Source organism: Juglans regia, chromosome 6 (assembly GCF_001411555.2).
Source record: "Juglans regia cultivar Chandler chromosome 6, Walnut 2.0, whole genome shotgun sequence".
Classification (NCBI taxonomy): domain Eukaryota; kingdom Viridiplantae; phylum Streptophyta; class Magnoliopsida; order Fagales; family Juglandaceae; genus Juglans; species Juglans regia.
Genome location: NC_049906.1, coordinates 8,902,222 through 8,912,569, shown reverse-complemented (window position 1 = coordinate 8,912,569; position 10,348 = coordinate 8,902,222). Strand labels below are relative to the sequence as shown.

Below are 10,348 nucleotides of genomic sequence, written 5' to 3'. Positions count from 1 at the left end.
TGGCAAAGAAACACTCTATTTAAAAATTGATTACTTATGTTCTTCCTTTTTTGTTCATTGGTATAATTCCAGTGATTATACAGTTCATTATAGGAATTTTTTTCTATTGTAAAAAAAGACATCTTTCTTTGTATCATTTCAAAAAAAGTTGATAAACTTGGCGAATATGTAAAGGATATCCTTTCTTTTCCATCACTTTGACACGTATGAAAAAAATATTGTGACATTTCATTTTTTACAGCATTTTCAAATCAATCATTTTTTATATATCGAAATGGTCGCTTCCATTGTTTATAGTCGAAAAGAATATTAACAAGAGGTTTTTCAAACCAAAATATCTCTTCATCCTTTTTATCTTGAAATATTTCTAACTTCAAATTTTCTTGATTCCCATCTAGATAAGAAGTTTCATAAATTGGTCTAATTTAATTGGTCTAATTTTCATAGCATGTCTCTTGAAAATGGAATTCATCCTTTGTTTTTCCCTTTCCATTCATTCGGATCTTTTCTGTTTCATCCATTTTGTTCGGATCCTCATTTTCTTCCAAAAAGAGAGAAGGAGAAGGAAAAGAGAAGGATAAGGTTCTTCTTCAGTGGATTACTCTTATTCCTGTTTAGTCCCCTTTGTTTCGGAAGTTGTTTATATTTCTACATATATTTCTTCCTCGCTTTCTCCCCTTTCTTCCGTTTCTGAGATTTCTTTCAGTTTCTTAGTAATAATGGGTGACGATACTCTGCCTAAATAGTAGACACATGTAATAAATAAGATAATACTAAAGATTCGAGCCATATTAGATCTAATAAGTACATTAAATCTAATAGAATCATTTTGTTGTATCCATATTAATACCAATCCAACCCATTTCATGAATAAAATGTGACCAATTAACCAACCAACAAAACTACTTGTTATAAATAATATCTTATTGTTGCATCGAAACTTATAAAATGTTGACTAATCTGACTAACATTAACTTGGTAAAATGAAATGGTTGAATAATTGAAAAATTAGATTATTCAGGAATACGCATTGAATGCTAAGATTACGCATTGAGCTTCTGGTAGTAGATCCATAATAAAAAAAGTGTTTGTGATTGTTCCAGAAAAAATGAAACAAAAGATACCGTAAAGCTAGTACAGTTATTGTATGAGGTCTACCCAATGCTAGATGCAGAGGCGCATAATAGATTGATGTGAACATCATGAGCTGTCCCGTAATAAAACAAGTTGTTGCTGATACTTTCTTCTCGATTCCTTCTTTTATAATCCGAGCTTGGAGAAGGAAGAGATAAGAGGGCCCGATGGAAAATGTAGTCAGAAATCCATAATAGAGTCTGACCACAACGACGGAATTGATTATCTTCATGCATAAGGATACTAGATTACCGAGTATAAAATATTGAAAAATCATCACAAACTCCCCTTTTTCTTTTCTATTGCAATTTCTGAATTCTTATATGATGATTTTTCAACTTTCCATATATATAGAAATAGAAACAGATAGACTAGAAATGACATCTCTTATCTCAATGACAACAAAGGGATATTAAATGAATGGAATTGGGATATGGATAGAATATAACAAAATAGAGCCGCTTTGAAGTTTCCTATGAAATGAGGAATGGAACAAAGCCACTATGAAGTTCTTGCATCTCAATTCCACTCGACTTCTTCATTTCTACTCCCTTATGATCACTCTGGCAAAGCATGTCTTGCATTTGCATCCTGAAGTCTTCCCATCTATAAAAAAAAAAAAAAAAAAAAAAGAAGAAGAGGATGATAGGTAAAAAAAATTATTTGCTGATGTGGATGGCTATAATATGTTTTCAAATTGACTTTTCAATGCTTTTAGCTTTCGTTTTTCACTTGAAGAAGCTCGTAATTGATGAAATAAGCCTTAAAAAAATGTCTTTTAAGGATTACCAGTAATTGCTGGCAAGCAATTCTATTAGTCAAATGGTAAATTAAAAAAGTTGCTACATAATTTGGTGATATGATAATTGGATGCAATCAAGAGACCGTCATGAGTTATCTTTTTAAGACTTGTTTATTTTCAGGAATTAGAGCCTTTAATAATAGAAATGGGAACTCTGAGACATTGTAAAGACTCAAAGCACCCAGGCAGCTGATATTTTCTAAATAACTCGGTAATATCTAAGGCTTTGCACGCTAGTAGGAAATGTCTGAGCCAATCTGTTGGAGAAGGGTGCAATGGGTGCAACCCTGGACCAAGGAATGAAGAAGATCATATATAATTTATCAAATAAGCTCATGATAGATAGACAATAGTGAGGAAATTACTATATGTAACTGCAGATAACACAGTTGTACAGAGCAACTGAGAGCAATGGTAATGTTGAGATTGCTTTTCTAGCAATACATGAAGCATGCATACATGAATGACAACAACATACAAACCTACATGCATGCTTCCATACATGTGTGTGGCATGTATGTACCTACATCATCCAAGTAACACCAAAGTATGCATCATCACTGAATATAATCAAGCCAAGGTTTCGTATAATTCTCATGAACCAAGTCCTATTAACTACCACAGGCCAAATCTAGATGATATAACAACAAAAGCAAAAGAAAAAAAGGTTCACAGGTGATAAATATCACCAAGACAAGAGAATACTGTGTAAAACGAGCTTCTACAGACTGGTGTGTCTTAGATAATTATAGCTGAATGATAATGCTAGACCCCACAATTGTCAATACACTAAATACATGCATATCGCATTCCTAAATAGAACAAGCAGCACATTTTTACTAATGCTATCAATTGTCGTCAATTAATATTTTTTGGTTGTTTTATTCATGCTCTGGTGGCCTAAGCTGGATTGCTATTCTTTGAGATTTTACAGGAAAAAACAAGTGAGCAGTTGGAAAAATTATATAACATTCATATGTACAAAATATTTGGTTAAAAGACAACAATGATAAGCACAAATTTACCAAATTCAGCAGTACAATGGCTGGAGTAAGGCTTGACCTATGATGTTTATGTATTCTGCATAAAAGCTTGACTCTGGGGAATGCAGTTTGATATGGTCACCAAGGGCTTTCATCCTATTATGCATTTCCAGGTCTTCTCGAAACCAAACATTATATTATAGCTTAAAACCTTCAATAAACTAGATATTTTGCTCGAACCTGAGTTCTTGTCACACAATTTTAGTCACGTGAAACTAAAAGCACCTAATATTCCATTGTATAAACATTAAAACCAAAATATGAAAGAGAAAAGTCCATCACAGTTGATCTAAAGTCCAAGTCATGGAAAACTAATCGTGCATTGGAAACCAACCATATCCAAAAAATGAGGTCCAATATGCTTTCTGATTGCTCTGTGTAGACAACCATTAACAATTCTCATAATTACCAATCAAGACATTGCCACAAAAGGAACAAAGCATGGCTTGCTAAAGAATCAATCATCTTGTAGAAAGGAAAACAAAAAACAAAAAAGAAACAGAAACTACCATTAGACGACCCACAATCATTTACAATGTCCAACAATATATAATCCCAAAAACAAAACCTGCCCTAATAAAAATTGTAGACCCTACATAGCACATTTACAAAAATAACAAGGAAAACTAGGCAAACAAAGATCCAAAAATGCAAAAATCCAAACTTGATCAAAACTCAAAGTTCGTGTTCCTGTATGGGTTCAAGAAAGTGCTGGCTTTGCATGCCCATTTTGGAGTTGAAGCAGAAGAAGAAAAAGAAGAAGTTAAGCAAATTTGGTAGGTGGATTTTTGAAAAGGCGGGTTGATGAAGGTGGATTTTTTGCAAGCCCAAGAAGACATTGAAAATGAAAGAAGACGAGAGGGTTTTCTAGGGTGTATTCTACTACCGTGACTGTGGAAATGAGGTGAAAAAGCTATACCCTTTATCAGCTCGTGGGGAGTGGCAGACGGAGGAGCGTCGCGAGGTGGTGCTGAACAGAGAGGCGTCATCGCGGGGTGGCTCTGGGAGGAAGTCGACGCGGGTCCTGTCGAGGGAGGAGAGAGGGCGCGGGATGTGAATCAAATTTTGAATGGCTTCATAAATGTGAAACCTGCAAAATGTGCGTTTTGCTTAAAAAAAAAAAAAAGCGCCACGTATTTTGTGCAACGAATGATGAGCTACAGTTGTTGATCCCTAGTATTACTCATTTTAAAAACAAAGAAATATTATTTGCACCAGCCCCTCTATTTGAGATCATCTAAAACACACTATAGTAAAATGACAAAAATATCCTCACAACAAAATCTATTTCCCTCTCCTTTCACACATTTCATTTTTCAAATTCCTCTATCTCCTCCCCCATCGCCCATCCTCCCACTGTCCGAATTAGGAGCTAATGAAGGAGTGAGAGAGCTGATGAGAGAGAGAGCTGATGGATGAGAGGTAGAGAGCGGGAGAGAGGTGGAGGGGGAGACAGAGAGAGTGAGAGAGAGGTCGAGGGTTTGGCTGGCTCAGAGGAGCTCGGGGAGGAGTCGCGGTGGTTAGGGGTGGTGCTTGGTGGGGCTAGAACCGATGCACAATCTTGATAGGGCTGTTGGTGACCCCGAGCTCGTGTGAAGGTTGTGTGTGGGTAGCTTGTGTGTGTGTGACAGAGAAGGAGATGGAGGTTCATGGTGGCTGGGTCTGCGAGAGGTGGTCGTCGGTGTGAGGTGGTGGAGGTGCGGTGGTCTGGGTGGCAGTGTACTGCGGTGCAAAGGGAGAGAAATGTGTGAAACCCATTTCGATTGGGTTACCGCAGGGCAGAGAGAGGATTGCGCGTGTAGGAGATCGGTGGCAATTGGCTTGGTTGCCGGTGGTGGCGGTGAGGCTGGGCGGCACACGGCGACGCCGAGCTGAGCTGAAGAAGAATCAGGTAGAGGTGGGTCGGGCTGAGAGAGCTGATGAGAGAGAGGTAGATGAATTGAGTGATGTGTTTTGCATTAAAAAAAAAGACACGTCACGTGTGCTACATATCAGCCGTGGGATTACTCAGAAACAAAAACAAAAACAAAAAAGCGTTGCTACGTTCACTGAAAATGCATCCCGAATAGGCTATTTCACTTTTTTATTTTTTTTTTATTTTCATGTATTTTTTAATCATCATAAATATTTTTAAGAAAAATAAAAAATTTATAATATTATTAAAAAATACTTTCTTAATCACTAAAAAAAAAAGAAAAAAAAAAATCATTCCGGACACATTTTCAGGACAAAAAATATTTCTCAAAACAAAAACAAAACGCAAACCATTCCAGCAACGGTAAAAAAAAAGGAAGAAAAAACCCACATAGCTCTCAGCTTTTCTACGTCCACGAGACGGTGGGAAGACAATAGATTTAGCCGTTAGTGTCTTTCCATTGTCCAATTTGAATTTTAAATAGAGAGAGACTTCCGGTGAAATTCCTCGTTAATCCTCACCTGTGTCGGTTTGGTCTTTGCCCTCCATTTTGCTCAATCGGTGTACCTCTGTTGCAAAAGCCTCTCGATTAATTGTTTTCAATGCTAGAGGTGATTTCTAATCTAAGCCGAGGTCGTGAGAATCAGACGTGCTCGGGCACGAAATCATTTATCTGCTCGAATTAATGATTGATGGTATGTACGGCTTTTTATCTCCTCCGTTTCTGTTCTCCCTTTTGGATTGATGAGCATATGCTTCTTGTTCTTTTGCTAGCTAGGTTTTTCTTGTCTGGTTCTTCGTCTTAGTTAAAAGAATACTCCTCACATTATTCCCTTGAGTATTCCTCACATTATTCCGTTTAGGTTTTTCTTGTCTTGTTCTTCCTCTTATTAGCTTGAAAACTTACTAGCTTGAGTATTCCTCACATCATTCCGTTGGGTCTACACGATTTTTAATGTTTCTTTGCCTCACAGGTCCTCAGCTATCCTGCAGTGAGAAGCACCTCAAAGATTTCTCACGGGACCTACTACGATCGTGGTTCTGCAAGGCCTCTGCGGGTCATATGTAAGTGAAGGTGATAGGGGGGAAATTTTACCATTAACAATTTGCAACATATATTTAGTTTTAATTTTTGTTTTTTTCTCCCTATATCTTCAAATAAATTCGTATCTGAAACGAATGCAGCCATTGTTTTACTTTTTCTTTTCCCCAATCTTTCTAGTGAAAATTGATTCATATATGTTTATAATTCTCCACGGGGGTATTTTGATTTTGTAGTTTAATGCAAATCCACTTCTAATACTTTTCTGGTTTGGCTCATCCTCTTGGCTAGGAATATTCAGCCCACCCGCACCCTTCAATGAGAACGTATTCTGTATGGACTATTTTGAATGTTTCTTTGTGATCCTACCAGGTACTCATCATCTCCATCCTTATCTCTTTCTTTTTCTATCTTCGTTTTAAGACTACTACATATTTCCCTAACACCCACAATCGGTCGACACCTTGAGCCCCAAGTCAGATCCCATCATCTTCACTTCCTTCAGCCGAAAGTTCATGGCTCCTCCTCTCTTGCTTTCCTCTTCTTTTTCCCATCATGTAGCAGCTGAAATGGATGATAGCAGTTGAAGCAAGGAATGGCAGTGGAAATTCAAGTAATAAGCAAGAGCAGCAGCCTGCACAATACACACAAACAGCAACCATGTTTAGCTTTTCTTTGAATATCTGCTGCTGTCCAGAATTTATGTTGTGAGTTTCACCTTCCTTTTCTAACATCTTTCTTCTATATCTTGTGTATTTGAGTGGATAATCATAAGGAAGGAAAATAGGATCTGTAAATAGAATTAAACTCACCTGTTAGAGCCCAAAGTACATCTGGAAATTGGTGATGTTTTCTATTTGTGCTGCAGAAGTTTCCCCTTAATTTTTAGCTTATATCTTCACTCCACAAGGCAGGAACTTTGGCTTAAATTTCATTTGTAAGAAGACTAAGTTCAGTTTAGTTTAAAACTCCATCATTTTCCCCTCTCTTAGTTCACGTTTAGCACCTAAAAAGATAGCAGCAACACACTTCCAAGTTCTGAAATTTTCTGCAACAGATTCTGTCATGGTGTCTTCCAACCTCATCTGTCCTTACATGTTTCCCCTAATACTTGTTTAGTTGGCAGTGTAACCAAGTGGAGGGAAGGCAGAAACATGCATAATTCGTCTACTGCTTGAAGAGGTGAGATGATTTTCTGCCTTGTTTTGTTCCAAGCTATACAGTTTCTACAAAAAAGTTCTGCTATAGTTTTAACTATACTTCTTCCTCTATTTGAATCCCTTTTCAATTATGTTTAGGCCTCCATTTTTATGACTTAAACTAGTAGAGATCAGTATTATTTTTTTACCTTCTACTCAAGCTAATAACTAAGTAAACAACCAAGGATTTCATTCAAACTGGTAAGTTTTCTCTTAGAATTTTCTGGTTTATCAAGAACTATCTCTTGCTGTTTTTATGCTATGTCTACTCATTAATCATGCTTATTTCCATTTTTTTTTCAACGCTAGTTCATTGCTTGTGTAGTTGGGATTATAGTTGAAGGAGGGGGGTTTTGATTCAGCAAATTCAGCAACTTTAGCTCTGATTCCTCTTAAGTTCTAGGCCCTTAGTTTGCCTTTATCTCATCTCTTTAACTCAACCTCAATATGTGACATTAGGAGTACCCAATGACCTTAAAATCTCAGACCAAAACCAGCTCTAAGTAGCTGGAACTGAGGGGAACAGCAACACACAGCTCCTCTCTTTTCTTTCTATTGTTCAGCTCTTATCCTCTCCACCATTCCCTTGTTTTAGACCACGTCAAGAGAAAAACCTTCATAGAAACCACAAAAACAATAGTGAAATCTATAGAAAAAGGAGGAAGCTCGAAGGTTAGAGAAACAACTTAAACTAGTTCAAGTTTGAGGTGAAAAGAAAAACTGTCATCTATCTTTACTATGTTTCTGGTTTGATTTAATTGCTGCAAATCAGTCCCATTCCTCTCCTCTCTTCAGTTTCATCTTGACCTTGATTAATTCTCCATGAATTTGTGACCCTTGAAATAACTCCTCATAGAGAAAGAGTGATGCAAAAAGCAACAGTCACAGCTGCACGACAAAAGGAAAATCTCAACAGATGTAATGATCTGTTCCAGCCCTCTTACCTTTCCAAATTCTACTCTCAAGCCATAATTGGCCACATCATTCAAGACCCCTTGTATTAGAATCAATCTTTAGAAGTGTCAAAATACCAGCTGCATCATAGCACATCTGAAACAACCCAACAATTCTACAGCTATTACAGCAGCAATTTGCAGCCCCCAGTCTCTTGAGTTTTTCTTCAACTTATACTTCTTTCTTTTTAGCATCAACTATAAGTGTATTAGATTCCTGTACCTCAACAACACTATATACAAGCGCATAGTAGTGGTAGGAACTGAAAATAGAAACCTAAACAACAGCAAAACTGAAAAAGCAGCAGTGCTGCAATATCTCAGCTTTCTCCAATCTCCATTTGTACTCTTCTATTCTTTTGGTTCTTTTACGCCTAGTACTTAAAGTACTTATTTTACTTACCTTCCCTTCATTTCCTTTAGTCTATTTGCACTATAGCATTACTATGTGATGACAAAACCAAAACTTAGACCCCCCGCTTGGATACAAGAATCGTTTCATCTCATCTCATCATTACAACTTTCCTAAATTCCCATACAAAATATAATAAACAATTCAACTTTTTCAAATCTTAAAACAATAAAAATATTAAAATAATATTTTATTCAACTTTGAACTTTCATCTCAGCTCACTAATCAAACCAAACCATGGCCATGACAACAAATAACATCCAAGTAGTGCAGCAACAACTGCAACAACAGTAGAAAAATAGCAGCACCAGCTGTTTATCCAGCCCTTCACCACTCAATTTCCCTTCCATCAAACAATAGTTAGATGCTCCACCCAAGTTACTTTGTAACCACACCATTCAGCTACCATATAAGCTTTTAAGTAGGCATAGAACCAGCCCAATTTGTAGGTGGCAGCAACATCTTCCAACCTTGGTTTCTTGAAGTTCCTTTCAATTTCTACTTCATGATCTGCGCATTTGTAGGCCACAAGATTGTTTGGGTTTCCATCTGCTTACTGATTTAGTTCATATCATTTACATCATCTCTGTCATCTTTTCCTTATCTTTTATCATTTACATCATCTTTTGCATCATGTGATCATTACATCATCATCCATAACCATCACTATTCATCTCTTTACATCGGCATACTCATCATCATCTCACCATTTTATCATCTCATCACATGCTGCATACCATTATGATCTCATCCATCCTCATCTTCATGATTGTCACGTCCATCTAGTTCCATCCTCATCTGTCATCATGATCTCATGCATCTCATCATCTTTTTTATATTATCATCGTGTAGTTTGAGATCATCCTCATTGGTTTCATTAATTGTTATCTATTGATATTTGTTGTTGTACTATTATTTTCCTTTGTAATTTATTTTTTAATATTTGCATGAGATTTTGTGATGTATGAGGTTGTTAAGAGATGAAGTTATCTCGAAGTTTAAAATTACAGGTTTGATATACCATTTATTGCAGTTATCCAGTAGAGGTATATTTTTGTAACATTAAGATAAGTATTGTAAAAATATTTGTATTGTTTTTCGCATTTTCTATTACTACATTTATTGATGGTTTACCTTGCAAGCATCATATATTCATAAATTAGGTTGTCTCTTACTTGTGAGAGATATGCTAAATAATTAGGGAGAAATAGGCACGGGGGCTTGTGTGGGTGACTTTGTAGGTGATAGCGGGAGGCGGATTGTAGCCACCACCGTCCGACCATCCTGTTCAGCAGCACAGTTTTTACAAAAAATAATCCAATAAAAATCCAAACAAAAACCAACAAACTTATAGATCAAAACAAACAAACTTACATATAAGAAAATATCGCAAATCTAACAAAAAAGCTCGTGCACAGACCCACAGGCAATGGTCTCAGGTCACTGATCTTTATAGCCCATGATCGTAATAGTGGATTGTTAAACTTGCAAATTCGTCACTAATAGTGGGTCTCTAACAAATAGAGCCACGACCAAATTGTGGTCTTACCATTGTAGACTGCGGGTTGGCCATGAATACCCACGATAATGGAAAGAACTGAGAAGTTGGTTAAAAAGTGGAGAGTAGATGGGCAATATGGAGGAGAAGAAAAAAGAGAGAGAAGAAGGGATGGTGGCTATTGCACGTGAAAGTCTGAAAGGAATGAGAAAAAGAGAAGGATGAGGGGGTGAAAGAGGGGGAGTATATCTATGCTTGCTAGAAAGTAAACAAATGACAGAAGCGAGATTGACAAAAGCGAGAAAAAGTGTTATATATGATATTATGATTTATATTTACATAGATATATA

General features: G+C 36.6%; 1 long non-coding RNA gene and 1 pseudogene across 2 annotated transcripts in view; one reads left to right on the top strand and one right to left on the bottom strand.

Moving 5' to 3' along the window:
- Window positions 1-434: 434 nt before the first annotated feature.
- On the bottom strand, window positions 435-4,058 carry LOC108983641 (annotated as a pseudogene).
- Window positions 4,059-5,278: 1,220 nt separating this feature from the next.
- LOC108983645 overlaps window positions 5,279-10,348 on the top strand; it is a 24,548-nt gene continuing 19,478 nt past the window's right edge. The window contains exons 1-5 of one of the 2 annotated variants that reach the window (XR_004801695.1): window positions 5,279-5,589; window positions 5,869-5,959; window positions 6,228-6,308; window positions 6,406-6,643; window positions 7,063-7,118. This is a non-coding gene — a long non-coding RNA (uncharacterized LOC108983645). Of the gene's footprint in view, window positions 5,590-5,868; window positions 5,960-6,227; window positions 6,309-6,405; window positions 6,644-7,055; window positions 7,119-10,348 lie in introns of both variants that reach the window. The other variant, XR_001994908.2, reaches the window with a different exon arrangement.